This window comes from Oncorhynchus kisutch, linkage group LG12, assembly GCF_002021735.2.
Source record: "Oncorhynchus kisutch isolate 150728-3 linkage group LG12, Okis_V2, whole genome shotgun sequence".
NCBI lineage: Eukaryota > Metazoa > Chordata > Actinopteri > Salmoniformes > Salmonidae > Oncorhynchus > Oncorhynchus kisutch.
This window is the reverse complement of record NC_034185.2, coordinates 27,512,365-27,529,941: the sequence shown is the minus strand read 5'-3', so window position 1 is coordinate 27,529,941 and position 17,577 is coordinate 27,512,365. Positions and strand designations below refer to the sequence as shown.

Genomic DNA, 17,577 nt, shown 5'->3' with positions numbered 1-17,577 from the left:
ACACTGGACAATTACTTTAATAATTTGTATTAATAGTAATTTCTTATCAAGAGGGGAAAATAAAACATCCCTGAACTGTCCACATCTAAAATGTGTAACTAAATCAAGCAAACATGAGATCGATGGATCTGCAGGTTTACTCTTGTGGGTTTTTGGTTGCAAGCAAGGCTGCTTAAAGGCTGTCATCTCCCATTGGTAGAGTTTGAAGAAATCCTGTACTATTGCAAGGTGGTTGCAATTGGCCAGTCAAATCTAACTAGTTAGGCTACCCCACAGTAACAACAACAACAAAAGGTGAATTGCAAAATATTAGACATCTACACGTTATTCTCTAGCCCTGGTAGGGCTTCAATTTGTGCTGTACAAAGGGGCAAGCCAAGGGTCAAGAGGTTGTGTGTATGCAATGTCTCGTGTAATGAGTTGCCTGTAGGAGAGAGCGAACAAACCCAGAGGGGTTCACCAGGAGGTCGTACACAGCTCCCAGGGAGGCATGTTTTGTCTGCGTTGAGGCAAACATGAAGTTAGAGACCTTGCAGTGACCTTTTTTGCTTGCTGCCTTGCAGTACATGGAGCCCCACTGTCAAACCACACTCATGTTGCACAGCACAGAAAGAATGCTGACAGGACTAAGCAGAGGTTAAGGTGAGGAAGCCAGGAAGGGGGAGATTGCGAGACAGTGTTTTTTCAGTGATTAGACTTTGTGGGGAACTGTCCGTCAACATAAAACACACATTTCCATAGGATGTACAAACTCAGCGAGCCACACTATAGGTCAGACTACATCCGTTGTGATGTTTTAAGGCACATTGAAGACATATGTAGTCTTCAACAAATCAGACAGGCCCCTAACTGTACAATTGTGGCCAAAAGTTTTGAGAATGACACAAATATTAATTTCCACAAAGTTTGCTGCTTCAGTGTCTTTAGATATTTTTGTCAGATGTTACTATGGAATACTGAAGTATAATTACAAGCATTTCTGTCACGTCCTGACAATAGAAAGCTTTTCTTTTCTATGGTAGAGTAGGCCAGGATTGTTCTAGTTTATATTTTCTATGTGGTGTTCTATGTTTGATTTTCTATGTTGGTGATTTGTTTGAATCCCAATTAGAGGCAGCTGGTTATTGTTGTCTCTAATTGGGGATCATACTTAAGTAGAATTTTTCCCACCTGTGGGTTATGGGATATTGTTTATGTTTAGTTGCCTGTTCACACTGCATTGTTGTCACGGTTTGTTTGTTCTTTATTTGTTTTGTATTTGCTTAAGTTTCACTTTATTCATTAAAAGTATGTGGAACTCGAAGTACGCTGCGCCTTGGTCTGACCATCATTATTACAAACATCGTGACAGAGTATCCCATCTACAAAGGACCAAGCAGCGTGCCCAGGAGGAGGAAGTATCCTGGACCTGGGACGAGATTCTGGATGGGAAGGGATCCTGGACTTGGGAAGAAATCCTGGCAGGACAGGATCGCCTTCCGTGGAAACAGACGCAAGAGGTGAGGGAAGGACAGCGACGACACCAGGGTTTGCGGCCATGACGCAAGCCTAAAAGACAGCCCACATTTTTTTTGGGGGGGGGCACACAGAGTGGTCGGCGACGCTGAGGGGTGAGTCAGAGACTGAGGAGGAATATTGGGACAGATTGAGCGAGGAGTGGTCGGAGAAAGTTGAGGGGAGTGAACCAGAGACTGTCAGTGAGTTGAGGGAGAATGTGGAGGAGAGAGAAATGAGAGTTATTGAATTGGTGGAGGATGCACGACATTTGCCATAAGGAGCGTGTTATCGATTTAAAGCCACCTGAGTCAGCTCTCCGTACTCATCCTGAGAAGGGTGTTAAAGTTCCGGTAGAAGTGATGCCGGCTATACGCACCAGGTCTCCAGTATGCCTTCCCAGCCCAGTACATCCTGTGCCAACTCCCTGTACTCGTCCTGAGAAGTGTGTTATAGTTCCGGTACAATTGATGCCGGCTATACGCACCAGGTCTCCAGTGCGCCTTCACAGCCCAGTATGTCCTGTGCCTGCTCCTTGCACTCTCCCTCAAGTGCGTCTTCCCAGTCAGGTACGTCCTGTGCCTGCTCCTCGCACTTTCCCTGAAGTGCATGTCCCCAGTTCAGTACGTCTTGTGCCTCCTCCCCGCACTCGCCCTGAAGTGCGTGTCACTAGTCCTGTGCCACCTGTACCGGCCCCACGCATCAGACCTCCAGTGCGCCTCCACAGCCCAGTACGTCCTGTGCCTGCTCCTCGCACTCTCCCTCAAGTGCGCCTCCCCAGTCCGGTATGTCCTGTTCCTGCTCCTCGCACTCTCTCTCAAGTGTGCCTTCCCAGTCAGGTACGTCCTGTGCCTGCTCCTCGCACACTTCCTCAAGTGCAATTTCTCAGTCAGGTGCATCCTATTCCTGCTCCTCGCACTCGCCCTGAAGTGCGTGTCACAAGTCCGGTGCCACCTGTACCGGCCCCACGCATCAGGCCTCCAGTGCGCCTCCCAAGTCCAGAGCTTCCGGCGACACTTCCCAGTCCAGAGCTTCCGGCGACAGTTCCCAGTCCAGAGCTTCTGGCGATGTTTCACAGTCCAGAACCTCCAACATCGGTCCACGGCCCGGGAACCTCCTGAGACGGTCCACGGTCCGGAACCTCCTGAGACGGTCCACGGTCCGGAACCTCCTGAGACGGTCCACGGTCCGGAACCTCCTGAGACGGTCCATGGTCCGGAATCTCCTCAGGATGCTTTACTGTTGGCATGACACAGGACTGATGGTAGCGCTCACCTTGTCTTCTCTGGACAAGCTTTTTTCCAGATGCCCCAAACAATCCGAAAGGGGATTCATCAGAGAAAATGACTTTACCCCAGTCCTCAGCAGTCTAATCCCTGTACCTTTTGCAGAATATCAGTTTGTCCCTGATGTTTTTCCTGGAGAGAAGTGGCTTCTTTGCTGCCCTTCTTGACACCAGGCCATCCTCCAAAAGTCTTCGCCTCACTGTGCGTGCAGATGCACTCACACCTGCCTGCTGCCATTCCTGAGCAAGCTCTGTACTGGTGGTTCCCCGATCCCGTAGCTGAATCAATTTTAGGAGACGGTTCTGGCACTTGCTGGACTTTCTTGGGCGCCCTGAAGCCTTCTTCACAACAATTGAACCGCTCTCCTTGAAGTTCTTGATGATCTGATAAATGGTTGATTTAGGTGCAATCTTACTGGCAGCAATATCCTTGCCTGTGAAGCCCTTTTTGTGCAAAGCAATGATGACGGCACGTGTTTCCTTGCAGTTAACCATGATTGACAGAGGAAGAACAATGATTCCAAGCACCACCCTCCTTTTGAAGCTTCCAGTCTGTTATTCTAACTCAATCAGCATGACAGATTGGGGATCAATCTGATCACATGTGTTAACGAGAGAATCACTGACATGATGTCAGCTGGTCCTTTTGTGGCAGTGCCGAAATGCAGTGGAAATGTTTTTGGGGGAATCAGTTCATTTGCATGGCAATTGCAATTCATCTGATCACTCTTCATAACATTCTGGAGTATATGCAAATTGCCATCATACAAACTGAGGCAGCAGACTTTGTGAAAATTAATATTTGTGTCATACTCCAAACTTTTGGCCACGACTGTACATTTGATTTGAAGTCATGTTTTTTCACCCAGAATGGAATGTACAGTGTAATGAATCTCAGACGGACCTATAGGCAGACCAGAGGAATTGCTCTGAGATGATCCAGTGATAGCAAGGGGGGTGCAGCAAGGGCCCTATTGACTGGGACTAGCCAATGAGAACAGAGACGGTAAAAGGTAGACTAATTCCAGAGAAAAATCCTGCCGCCCCCAGCATACACCCCTCTTCCTCCTTCCTTCCTTTCTCCTTGCAACACACACACCCACCACCCATCAATGTCTGGTAGGGGTGGGCATGAATAATTGAGTACTCAAACAGCCGTCAAAACTCAATATTTAACCAGAGATTTAAAAAAATTAAAAAATGTTTTTTAAAGAAAGTCTAATACCGTAAAACTATTTGGTCAAAATGTTGTCTTGACCAAAACGTTCATTTACTTTAACTCTAGTGTTCCATTTGTACCTGTGCATTTGCGGGACACAAGAAAAAACAAACCAAGCCAAGCATTACACATTCTGCTCCCTAAAAGCCTTTACACCTCCGTGTCTCACTCAATTGTGTTCCGAGCGCTCCCTCTACACACTGGAGTGTGCCTACAGAAATAAATGCCTTTAAAAACATATCTAACTGATGGGATGACGACAGTTTTATCACAAATGTAAAATGGACTGGTTGACTGAAGTAGTGAAATATGTGTTACAATAATGAGCTGCAAGTTTGGAACAATTGCGTAATTTCCCGCTTCAGCTACTTTGCGGTTGTCACTAGCTGCCAGTCACAAAATCAAAGTCTCTATATTAGAAAAACTCATGAAAGGTTGGGCATAAGGTTAGCAGTGTGGTTCAGGGTTAAGTTTCAAATCTGATTTTAAAAAGAGAAATTGTAGAAATGACTCAGGACTACCTGACATGATGACTCCTTGCTGTCCCCAGTCCACCTGGCCGTGCTGCTGCTCCAGTTTCAACTGTTCTGCCTGTGATTATTATTATTTGACCATGCTGGTCATTTATGAACATTTGAACATCTTGGCCATGTTCTGTTATAATCTCCACCCGGCACAGCCAGAAGAGGACTGGCCACCCCACATAGCCTGGTTCCTCACTAGGTTTCTTCCTAGGGAGTTTTTCCTAGCCACCGTGCTTCTACAACCTGCATTGCTTGCTGTTTGGGGTTTTAGGCTGGGTTTCTGTACAGCAATTTGAGATATCAGCTGATGTACGAAGGGCTATACAAATACATTTGATTTGATTTAGAAACAGGCAGGGTTTATGATTAACGATTTATTGTTTTTGACTTTGTGGCTGTGGTAGCTAGTGATGACCCCTACTTTGCAAACTGCTAGTGCCATTTAGAATTGGTTAGACTAGGGTATAACCACCCTAAATAGACAGGTTCCAGACTGAAAATATGCAAAAACATAGTTCATATTTTCGTCAGAATCATTAAGAATAGACCTACTCACCAAACACTGGTGTCCAATGTGGAATTGTTAACAGTCAGGATAATCTAAATCAAAATGTCTGTATATCGAAAAGAAGACCGAAAAATATTTTTCAACTCTCCAAATTGAGCCCAGTTTCAAATGATCACTGTTTGAGAATAAGTGTTCCAGACAGGAGATGTGCATCACTTCTGTTCTATTTTTTACTAGAAAATGTGTCTTGACTGTGATAAGGGCTCGGGAAATAAGAGCATCTTGTCTGCTAAATTAACAAAACAAGGCTATGCCATTGCACAGCCATAGGCTCCTACAAACAAGCACCACACTGCTGAAGGTTCAAATGATAAAAGCTTGATGATTAGTTGAATCAGCTGTGTAGTACTAGGGAAAAAACGAAATGTGCACCCCTTTGGGTGCCCAAGACCGAGCATGGGAAACCTAGGCATGTAGACAAATTCACCACAAACAAATTCCAGTGCAGGCAATGTAAAATAAAACAGCTTTTATTTATTTACTATTAAGAGTACTGGAAGAAAAAAAAGTAGTGCGAGTACTCAAACAGTTGAAAAAGGTCAAATGTCCATCCCTAATGTCTGTAAGTAAGCTTTATGTGACATTCTTTAGTGCGGACCATCACACCCTTTTGCTTTGTGAATTCACTGATTTTTACGCATCAACCAAACTTCTGGGAGAGCGCGATGGTCCCTTTCCGATTTCCTTGGTACTCACAGAAAGAGACCACAGTGCTCCTGTGAACGACAGATATCTTTAACAACAGCCCTCTTGCCCATGTGGTTAACTCCCCTGCCCCAACGTGCAGCACAAACACACACTCGTATTATGCCAGCAGAAGCACATGGATGCACAAACACACACTCGTATTATGCCAGCAGAAGCACACGGATGCACAAACACACACTCGTATTATGCCAGCAGAAGCACACGGATGCACAAACACACACTCGTATTATGCCAGCAGAAGCACATGGATGCACAAACACACACTCGTATTATGCCAGCAGAAGCACACGGATGCACAAACACACACTCGTATTATGCCAGCAGAAGCACATGGATGCACAAACACACACTCGTATTATGCCAGCAGAAGCACACGGATGCACAAACACACACTCGTATTATGCCAGCAGAAGCACATGGATGCACACAAAACAGCTAACACTAAATCATCCAACAACAGACATACAAAACATGTAAGAAACAGAAACACTCACTCCTCTCACACCTTATCAACAGCATGCAGCCCAACACATGGGAGCACATAGAAACATGTGCAGTAAACACATTCTCACAAAAACACCTATAGGCTGATACAAATGGTCATGTCATGCACACACAAAACCAGACTAATAACTCTAACAAATGCTACCGCACCAAAACCACACAAAAATGTCTCATACATACAACACACACACACATGTCCCTTAGGACCTCACACTGACATCTCCTCCTGGTTCAGGCACACTCCTGCAGCCTAGAGCGCTCCACCCCTCCCAAAGACGCCTGCACGTCCCCCCCACCCGCCCACCCCGCCACTGCCGGCTGGCTGCTAAGGGGAAAAGAGACTTGGCCCATGGCCAAAACACTCGCTCCCTCAGACACACACACACACACACACACACTGCAGCACTCGAATGAACCCAACGCCCTCACAGCTGGTCACGTGGCCAAGCCAGAGAGGGAGGGGAGGAGAGGAGAGAAGGAAGAAAGGAGAAAGAGTAGGAGCAAGAGAAAGACCAATACAGAGGGAGGGAGAACGAGAGGGAGGAATGGGAAATGAGGGAGGGAAAGAAAGAGGGAAAGAGGAAAAACAGAGGCCCCTTAGGGCTGCCACCGCCACGCCTAGTTCGACATTTGTGGCCTCGTCATGGTGGAGTGTGCACCACGCGCCCCAGTGTCAGGGAGCCAGGGAAGCTGCTGCAGAGAAGAGAGAGGGAGTGTATAAAATACAGCAAGAAAGAGGATGGACTCTTCTTCATGCCACGCAGCTGCACATCCACAGCTGGGATTTGGGGGATGTCAGTGGACATGCCTTGACATTAATTAACATGTGGAGTAGCAGGGTTTTATGGTGAAAAGGGTGCATCCCAGCAGCGGCTCTGTGCAAGTGTGCCTTTCAAAGTACAGGAGATGTTGGCCCTTGAAAAGGATGATAGCAGGCAAATAAACCTGCAGTTTTGTCAATGGATTGAGTTAACATACAAAGTCTGCCAGGCCCGAAACTGTAGACGGTAGATAATGTGCATGAGCCAGTGTGTGCAGTGTAAAGGCTGAGGGAGGACTTTTATGTGGAATCACCCTTAGTCCTAACGACTCATACATGTAGCAGCTGTTTCTGCCAGGTACAGTTCCTGACAGGTAGAGTTCCCCAGGTTCATTCCACTAAATGGGTGAAATGATGCAAATACAAGAGTCAGCCATACTAGACCTACTATTTTATTTGCTGTTCTGTTTGGTTACTAACCAGGTGACCACTGACCATGTTAGCTAATGATCCCTCACCTTCTAGTACACAATATTCTAAAGAAAGACCCCCAATCCTGTGTGGTGCAACTTTCTTCAGATTGATTGTTGTTTCCAATCATGTCTGGCAACTTTGCATAATCTGCCAGAATCAATTGAGACAGAAACGTGACAAATGTTACTCATGTAATCAGTGTGGAGGTAACTTCTGTTAAGAGTTGTTTAAAAGAGGCTGTCAATATCCTCACATTCAGCAGGCTGTCAATATCCTCACATTCAGCAGGCTGTCAATATCCTCACATTCAGCAGGCTGTCAATATTCTCACATTCAGCAGGCTGTCAATATCCTCACATTCAGCAGGCTGTCAATATTCTCACATTCAGCAGGCTGTCAATATTCTCACATTCAGCAGGCTGTCAATATCCTCATATTCAGCAGACTTTCAACATCCTCACATTCAGTAGGCTGTCAACATCCTTTGCATTAATTGCTAATGTTCGGGAACAGACTGAGCAAAAGGGAACAATGATTGGGTGAATAGCATAGAAGGAGCATTTACAGGACCCAAATATAAAACTCATTTCCAGATCCATTCCTTGAATTCTAATGACTTTGGACAGGGTGGTTCGCCTCTGAATTACAGTGTTTAGATTGTTGTTTGTTTTTATGTTAGGTAACTAAGCAACCACCACCCCCCTTGTTTTCAAATGGACCACCTTGAGTGAGTCGCCACATTTTTCCTGACGAGCGTGAAGATGGGTAACAGAGTGCTTATTTATGCAATTAGTGTACAGCATATTTTACCTCCCTGTAAAACATAAGCATATGAAATACACTCAGCTTAGTTAAGAGAGACTATTACTGGGTGTAACAACTAGGCTGGCGCTGTAAGCTTGACTGGATGTCTGTGCGTGAGAAAGAGTTCAAAAGAGACTGACTATGGATTGCAAACAGAAGTGTCTGTTTTAAGGTGGTTGTGGCTAGTTAATTCGTAAACCCTTGAAGTAGCCATGATTAGACGTTTCTTCCAGACCTCATCTGTCTAGACAATAAATTGTGTTGAAAGACTCAAATACTGACATGTTGTTTGACTGATATCCTTCATGCTGCCCCACTCCTTGACCTCTGATGGGATTCAAAGGGTTATCTTTCCCAAACACACAGAGACAGTGAAATGCTTTGAGGGTTGTAAGAGGTGAGGGTGGACCCCTTGTCAAAATGTCATGAGATCTAGAGGTTGTGTGTATGTGTGTGCGCGGTTGACACAACAACTCCTCTTGCCATTTGTCTGATAGTACATCTGAACCTCTTGGCTCGCTGACCGGCACAATACGCTTGTCTGTGCTACAGCAGCAGACTCCAGAGACATTCCTCATATTCAGGCTACAACCAAATATGAGGTATTTACATCCACAGGGCAAACATTTCACACTGCTGCTTACTTCAAAAATTTGTCACAGCCTGTCTCTTGCACTCTCCATCCTCTGGTGTGTTTTTTCAGTCTTTGTATTATGTTTTAGGTCTCCTGTTCCTCAAAACAACCCCAGGCACACACATTATATGTGAGACGTTCGTAACCATCTCATTTCTGGCTTCAAAATGATTTATCTGCCATGTTTAGCAACAACTGTGAGTATTGACCATGATCAAACAAAGATATTGGCATTTAGTGGAGAACTGTTCCCAACTGGAATGGATTATTTTCATGGCAACTTGTTTGTTTTAAGCTTCAATATGCTCCCCCTTCCTCCTCCGAAAAACTGTCAGTGGTACCCTGGCATCACCACAAATCTGCCTTGAATCCTGTCTGACCTCCTTGTTAGTGTGTGCTCTCTCTCTTCTCAAGGTAATCCACACACACTAGATTTTAGGAGCATGTCTAAGAGGAGATAGCAGTTGTGTGAGAGAGACAACGTGTGTGCGTGGTGTCTGATTTAATTTGTGTGTTATTCCTTATGCTCACAATAACCCTGCCCTTGGCTTGGACATTGGTATCGAAAGATGCTGAGTTGGGTACCAGAGGAAAGCCTTGCTACATTTTCACCGGTCACTTTGTCAGTGTAAGGATTTTAAGTCAATTCTTCTGTTATGTAATTGTAGTGTTTTGAGAGGTATTTTTGCTGTAGGCATAATTTCAGCTCAATTATTCCTGGAAATTGATAATGAATACTAGCCTCTGTCCATCACATCTTCTTTTGAAATGCTTCAACACAAATACACAATCTCACTATCTCCTAAACGTTCTATATTTTGTTCTCTAAGTAATATGGAGTAAAAGTAAAAAATCTAAAAGAATCATGGTGATTACTGCACTTCCTCGCCTGTGGCAAAATCCATAATTGAGAATAGGCAGATGCACTGTAAATCTGACAGTTTAACATCACATCATTTTTGCAAATGGCATGTCATGACACAAATCTATCACGCAAAGATAGTGTGAAATCTTTTTTTTTTATGCACTAAAATAGGTCATTTAGAACTTCATACAGTGGTTGCTTTTCATGAAATATATTTTGTAATCAAATCACCGTTTGAATACAACGTTTCAGCCAATCTTTTAGGGTTGACACACGATATGGATACAATGTTTCCACACTATAACGCAATAAGTGGGAGCCATTGTTACAGTAGGGTTACAGCACACGTGTTAGCCTACTGCAAAAAGCAGGTTCCCTTATTCTCAATGGTTAGCCTACAATGTAGAAAATATATCAATGGAACAACCTTCAAGTCCCGGTCAGTTATTTTAGGTTCATCAATAAAATAATGAAACGAAGTTTCAACTAAATTAGGCTACAAGACAATAATGAGTGAATAGGCTGAGCTTCACCAAAGAACAAAAAGATGTTGGAAAACTTATTGGACTTGTCACTAATAACACTGTACGGCGGATTTACACTCCTTGCTGTGGCCAACTGATGCCAAGCAGCATTAAAGCAAATGTACTACTAACATAACAATTAATGACAGGGAAATTACTTTAGTTTCCCGAGCACTGTGCGCGACACCTAAAAAAAATAAGATTTTACAGTAATTATGTGAACTCTTCGTAAATATAATGTAAGAAATGTAATAACGTGCATTACTGTGGAAATGAGCTATGCGTCACAAAGCTACACATTACACACAGTCGGCTAAGTGGAACAATATCCCGAATTGTAAATATTTCTCATATTTTGGCTCGTTTTTTTTACAGTTCTAGGCCTAGCAGTAGATTGGGTGAAGAAGATATCCGCATCCCACTGACTACAATGGGAACTACCCTTTCTGGCATGACTGAAGACTGAAACAACAAAATAAGAAATAAAACACAGTACTTTACCTTAACCAATTCAAATGTTATTCCGGGCCATTGCTTGGACTCTTTGACAATTTATCAGCAGATATGTCCATGCGTATTCGTTAATGTATCCTCGTGCACAAGAAGTCTAGCCTTTCTCCCATTAAACCAACCGAGCCTTATGTCTGAACGACATTTGAATCGCTCCTGGGTCCTAAAGCCAACCCTATACCTGTACCGTAACCTCATTTGCCTTTTCACCCGTTTCAAGAGTTCAGTGTGTGCGTTGCATTGAGTGTGTCACTCAAGATGCAAAATGCCACGTTTTCTGGGACTGTGTTGTTAAACTAGAACGTAATATGGGATGATGATGATAAAATTGATCACTTTGCTGTAGGCAGAAACAACTTGCTTTGTATCTATCTAATGTATTTACGGGTAATTGAGAGAATATTTTATTAAATTGAGAGAATATTCTATCATCATTATTGCTAAAATGAGAATTAATACCCATTATGAGTCTATAATTAATGCAGAAAAATAGTTAGTTATGTAAGGTAATTACTTACAGTATACAGTATAGCAAACCATTAGTTGGGCTCTTCTTTCTTGATAGGTTACATGAATGGCACATATTTACCATAATAATTGGGAGGGAGTGCATTAGAATTATGGAGCAGCATTTGTGTGTGTCGGGTGGGGGAGTAGTGTATGTATGCCTACTCATAGTACACATGAAAGTGTGTAATAAAGGTGTAAGTGTGTAATAAAGGTAATGCCACAATGACAACACTTCAACACAGTTTCGGTAAAAAGCCTCCATGATGAGATTTAGGGATTCTTTTTTGCCACAGAGGAAATCCCCTGTCAGAGCCTCAGCCGGTAAACAAGAAGTCAGAGCAGAGTGGGTCTGCCAGCAGGACAAAAGGCCTCCATTCAGCTGGCTCAACTACGAGAAACACACACACAGCCGTGCTTCATGAGCTATTTGTTATTGGAAAACTACTCGGACACTTTTCAGTGTTCTGTGACACCACTTTGGTTCATTGACCTCATTTGGAGTAGTTATATGCTACTGCTGTCTAACTGTTCTGTCTCACAGACTTTGTCTCAAAAATAAACTATATTTCCTTAAATGTCTACACTTTCATTATCAGTCATAATTTGTTTAGTTATGAGATCAGGAAGCTTATATGTAGGTTGTTTACTTCCATACCTCTTTACTTTGTGACACAGAGAGTTTGGCTTTCATAGTATTACTGTTGTATAACGTAATCAACAGAAATGGATTAACGAGCAAACCTTTACTGTATATTATACTGTACTGCCCTCTCTTTCTCTCTCTCTCTCTCTCTCTCTCTCTCTCTCTCTCTCTTTACAGTGCATTCATAAAGTATTCAGACCCTTTCACGTTCTCCACATTTTGTTACATTACAGCCTTATTCTAAAGTGGATTAAATAAAAAATAAAAACTCAATCTACACACAATACCCCATAATGACAAAGGGAAAACATTTACCTTGTTTTAGCAAAAAACTGAAATACCTTATTTGTATAAGTATTCAGGCCCTTTGCTATGAGACTCGAAATTGAGCTCAGGTGCATCCTGTTTCCATCGGTCATCCTTGAGATGTTTCTACAACTTGATTGGAGTCCACCTGTGGTAAATTCAATTGATTGGACATGATTTGGAAAGGCACACACCTGTCTATATAAGGTCCCACAGTTGACAGTGCATGTCAGAGCAAAAGCCATGAGGTCGAAGGAATTGTCCGTAGACCTCTGAGTCAGAATTGTGTCGAAGCGCAGATCTGGGAAAGGGTACCAAAACATTTCTGCAGCATTGAACATCCCCAAGAACACAGTGGCCTACATCATTCTTAAATGGAAGAAGTTTGGAACCACCAAGACTCTTCCTAGATCTGGCAATCAGGGGAGAAGAACCTGATGGTCACTCTGACAGAGCTCCAGAGTTCCTCTGTGGAACCTTCCAGAAGGACAACCATCTCTGCAGCACTCCACCAATCAGGCCTTTATGGTAGAGTGGTCAGACGGAAGCCACACCTCAGCAAAAGGCATATTACAGCCCGCTAGAAGTTTGCCAAGAGGCACATAAAGGACTCTCAGATCATGAGAAACAAGATTCTCTGCTTGAATTCTTTGGTCTGAATGCCAAGCGTCACGTCTGGAAGAAACCAGGCACCGCTCATCACCTGGACAATACCATTCCTACAGTGAAGCATAGTGGTGGCAGCATCATTTTATGGGGATGTTTTTCAGCGGCAGGAAATGGGAAACTAGTCAGGATCGAGGGAAAGATGAACAGAGCAAAGTACAGAGAGATCCTTGATGATAACCTGCTCCAGAGCGCTCAGGACCTCAGACTGGGGCGAAGGTTCACCTTCCAACAGGTCTTTGAGTGGCCCAGCCAGAGCCTGAACTTGAACCCAATTGAATATCTCTAGAGAGACCGGAAAATAGCTGTGCTGCCACCCAACTGAGGTTGAGAGGATCTGCAGAGGAGAATGGGAGAAAGTCCCCAAATACAGGTGTGCCAAGCTTGTTGCGTCATATTCAAGAAGTCTCATGACTGTAATCGCTGTCAAAGGTGCATCAACAAAGTACTGAGTAAAGGGTCTGAATAATTATGTAAATTCTATATTTTTATATACACTGCTCAAAAAAATAAAGGGAACACTAAAATAACACATCCTAGATCTGAATGAATGAAATATTCTTATTAAATACTTTTTTCTTTACATAGTTGAATGTGCTGACAACAAAATCCCACAAAAATTATAAATGGAAATCAAATTTATCAACCCATGGAGGTCTGGATTTGGAGTCACACTCAAAATTAAAGTGGAAAACCACACTACAGGCTGATCCAACTTTGATGTAATGTCCTTAAAACAAGTCAAAATGAGGCTCAGTAGTGTGTGTGGCCTCCACGTGCCTGTATGACCTCCCTACAACGCCTGGGCATGCTCCTGATGAGGTGGCGGATGGTCTCCTGAGGGATCTCCTCCCAGACCTGGACTAATGGATGGAGCGAGACATGATGTCCCAGATGTGCTCAATTGGATTCAGGTCTGGGGAACGGGCGGTCCATAGCATCAATGCCTTCCTCTTGCAGGAACTGCTGACACACTCCAGCCACATGAGGTCTAGCATTGTCTTGCATTAGGAGGAACCCAGGGCCAACCGCACCAGCATATGGTCTCACAAGGGGTCTGAGGATCTCATCTCGGTACCTAATGGCAGTCAGGCTACCTCTGGTGAGCACATGGAGGGCTGTGCGGCCCCCCAAAGAAATGCCACCCCACACCATGACTGACCCACCGCCAAACCGGTCATGCTGGAGGATGTTGCAGGCAGCAGAACGTTCTCCACGGCGTCTCCAGACTCTGTCACGTCTGTCACATGTGCTCAGTGTGAACCTGCTTTCATCTGTGAAGAGCACAGGGCGCCAGTGGCGAATTTGCCAATCTTGGTGTTCTCTGGCAAATGCCAAACGTCCTGCACGGTGTTGGGCTGTAAGCACAACCCCCACCTGTGGACGTCGGGCCCTAATACCACCCTCATGGAGTCTGTTTCTGACCGTTTGAGCAGACACATGCACATTTGTGGCCTGCTGGAGGTCATTTTGCAGGGCTCTGGCAGTGCTCCTCCTGCTCCTCCTTGCCCAAAGGCGGAGGTAGCGGTCCTGCTGCTGGGTTGTTGCCCTCCTACGGCCTCCTCCACGTCTCCTGATGTACTGGCCTGTCTCCTGGTAGCGCCTCCATGCTCTGGACACTACGCTGACAGACACAGCAAACCTTCTTGCCACAGCTCGCATTGATGTTCCATCCTGGATGAGCTGCACTACCTGAGCCACTTGTGTGGGTTGTAGACTCCGTCTCATGCTACCACTAAAGCACCGCCAGCATTCAAAAGTGACCAAAACATCAGCCAGGAAGCATAGGAACTGAGACGTGGTCTGTGGTCACCACCTGCAGAACCACTCCTTTATTGGGGGTGTCTTGCTAATTGCCTATAATTTCCACCTGTTGTCTATTCCATTTGCACAACAGCATGTGAAATTTATTGTCAATCGGTGTTGCTTCCTAAGTGAACAGTTTGATTTCACAGAAGTGTGATTGACTTTGTGTTGTTTAAGTGTTCCCTTTATTTTTTTGAGCAGTGTATTTTTATTACATTTGTAAAAATGTCTACATCTGGTTTTGTTTGTCATTATGGGGTATTGTGTGTAGATTGATGTGAGAGAAACAATTTAAGGCTGTAACGTAACAAAATATGTGAAGGGGTCTCAATACTTTTTGAATGCACTGTGTATATATATATATATATATTTATTTTTTCCGGTAAGAACTCAGCCCCCCAAAGCAAAGGTCAGATTGTCAAAGCATCTGGCACCTTCTTCTCCCCTGAAGTGTTTTTCTTACAATTACACACAGCCAGAAAAAAATAGAGCTCTTAAATCCAATTAATGAGAAGATAACCATTTCTCCCTTGGGTCTTTGTGATGACACATTTAGTGACGCAAGGTTTTGTTTTCTTCTAAAAGAGAAATACGGTATTGCCCAAGGCAACAGACACCTGCCGAGAACTGTTTTAGGTGTCATTTAACACTTTAATTGACCACAGCTTTCACTTTTACACATTGCTACCTCTTCAAAAAGGAATTTCCATGGCAAAACCACAGTATGGTTACTGTATGTTTTAACTCAAGCTGCAACAAATTATTTTTCACTAATATCTGTCAGGTCTTTGAGTGTTATTATGACTGGATGTTTTCCCAGATGAAGCAAAGAGAGAAAGAACGAGAGAAAGCAAGAGATAGAGAGGGGGAGCAGAAAGCAAGAAATAGAAAGCAAGAGGGAGAGTGAGAAAGAGAGAAAGCAAGAGAGAGAGGAAGAATGTGAGGTGAATAGAAAGATAGAGCAACAGCAGAGTTGGAGGCAGATGGTGTGACAGAAGACAGCGACACCCCTACTGTGCAAAATACTGAGTGCCAGTCTGTGAAAGAAAGCCACACACAGCACCTTTTCTCTTCAAGCCCAATCTGTCTTTGCTGTGTTGCCCACTTATAGTGAGGGTCCTACTGGGAAGGTTATTGTAATTGAGCCACACCTACAGTATCAATCTACAACAATGATGTAATAGTAATGCAACTACAATCTAAAGTAATTGCAATGTAACTCACATTGCAATTAAGTATTGTGCTTCAACTGTTCAAGTTCTATGTGGGATTTAATGGCTTTGTTTGAAATCAGAGCCATTTTAGATCGTACATATCTCTCTGAGGTGCTTCTGAAACCCAGACTCTAGCCTGTTGTGAATTACATTACAAGAAATAAAGAACGTGGACATCCTCCTCAATATCGGTAATTAAAAGTTATCCAACAGCCAGTATAAAGCCAGAAGCAAAGATATGACCTCGCTTCAACATTACGTTAGTATTGGCTCCTGCTGGACCAGAGGAACACAACAGGTATAACAACAAACATCCAGAAAAGAAGGCACAAACACATAAATATAAATGTACAAGTAGAGGAAGAGATGTTAAGTAGCGAAACAGGTGCAAATACCTCCTGTTCCTCCCCTGCAGGGACACAGTTCCAGGAACATTTTCTCATAGCAACTATGGATTTAATGTCAGTAAAAGAGACACAATGGCCCCCTGCTAACCGGATGAGAAACTCCAGCAGGCTTGTATCTAATATGCTCTAACCTTCGAATGACACAGACCATCCCTGGGTCACGGTCTCTGGCTATTTTCAGGGAAGTGACAGCGGGTGGCGGTGGCCTTCTGGGGTGACACTCAAGAGCAGGTGGGAGGGTCATGGGGACCAGGTGTGGTAAAAGGGACAAGTGGCTGTGATTTAATTTCAAAGGGTCTTAATCTGATAACCTGAAATGGCCAAACAGGAGCCTCATTGCCACTATTTCAGCAGTGAATGGCGGTGCAGTCGTACCGGCCTGTCTGATGAGACTAAATAGAGACAATGTTCCCATCACCACTGACTCATCAGCAGGTTACTATCCACACCGATGCCAAATAAATAGAGGGATTTCAGGTTCTGACAGGTGGAAAGAAAGTCCCTTGAATGACATTTTCCTATGTATTATGTCCACCTATTGTGTTCTCAGAATGGTGCAGATAAAGGTAAGGAGATAGAAAGAGGAAACCCCTTCAGACTGTAGAGATATGCAGCCAATTTAAATAATCTAGTGCGGTACATGATGTCAATTCCCCAGTATTCGCCAGAGTTGTGCCTACTGTTATCTTTTCTTGGCAGAGGGGTGAGCCAGAGATGTAGACACTACCGTTCAAAAGTTTGGGGTCGCTTAGAAATGTCAGTTTTTGATAGAAAAGCTTATTTTTATTTTCCATTAAAATAACATCAAATTGATCAGAAAGACAGTGTAGATATTGTTAATGTTGTAAATGACTATTGTAGCTGGAAACGGCAGATTTTTTTATGGAATATCTACATAGGCTTACAGAGGCCCATTATCAGCAACCATCACTCCTGTGTTCCAATAGCACGTTGTGTTAACTAATCCAAGTTTATAATTTTAAAGGCTAATTGATCATTATAAAACCATTTTGCAATTATGTTAGCACAGCTGAAAACTGTTGTTCTGATTAAAGAAGCAATAAAACTGGCCTTCTTTAGACTGGTTGAGTATCTGGAGCATCAGCATTTGTGGGTTCGATTACAGGCTGAAAATGGCCAGAAACAAATACC

At 43.7% G+C, this 17,577-nt stretch overlaps 1 protein-coding gene across 3 annotated transcripts in view; it reads right to left on the bottom strand.

Moving 5' to 3' along the window:
- Nucleotides 1-11,021, bottom strand: part of LOC109900814 (RAC-alpha serine/threonine-protein kinase) — a 45,668-nt gene extending 34,647 nt beyond the window's left edge. For 2 of the 3 annotated variants that reach the window (XM_020496648.2, XM_020496649.2), the window contains exon 1: nucleotides 10,865-11,020. The gene's annotated coding sequence lies outside the window, so the exon portion shown is untranslated. Of the gene's footprint in view, nucleotides 1-10,864 lie in introns of all 3 variants that reach the window. The other variant, XM_031837305.1, reaches the window with a different exon arrangement.
- Nucleotides 11,022-17,577: the final 6,556 nt, after the last annotated feature.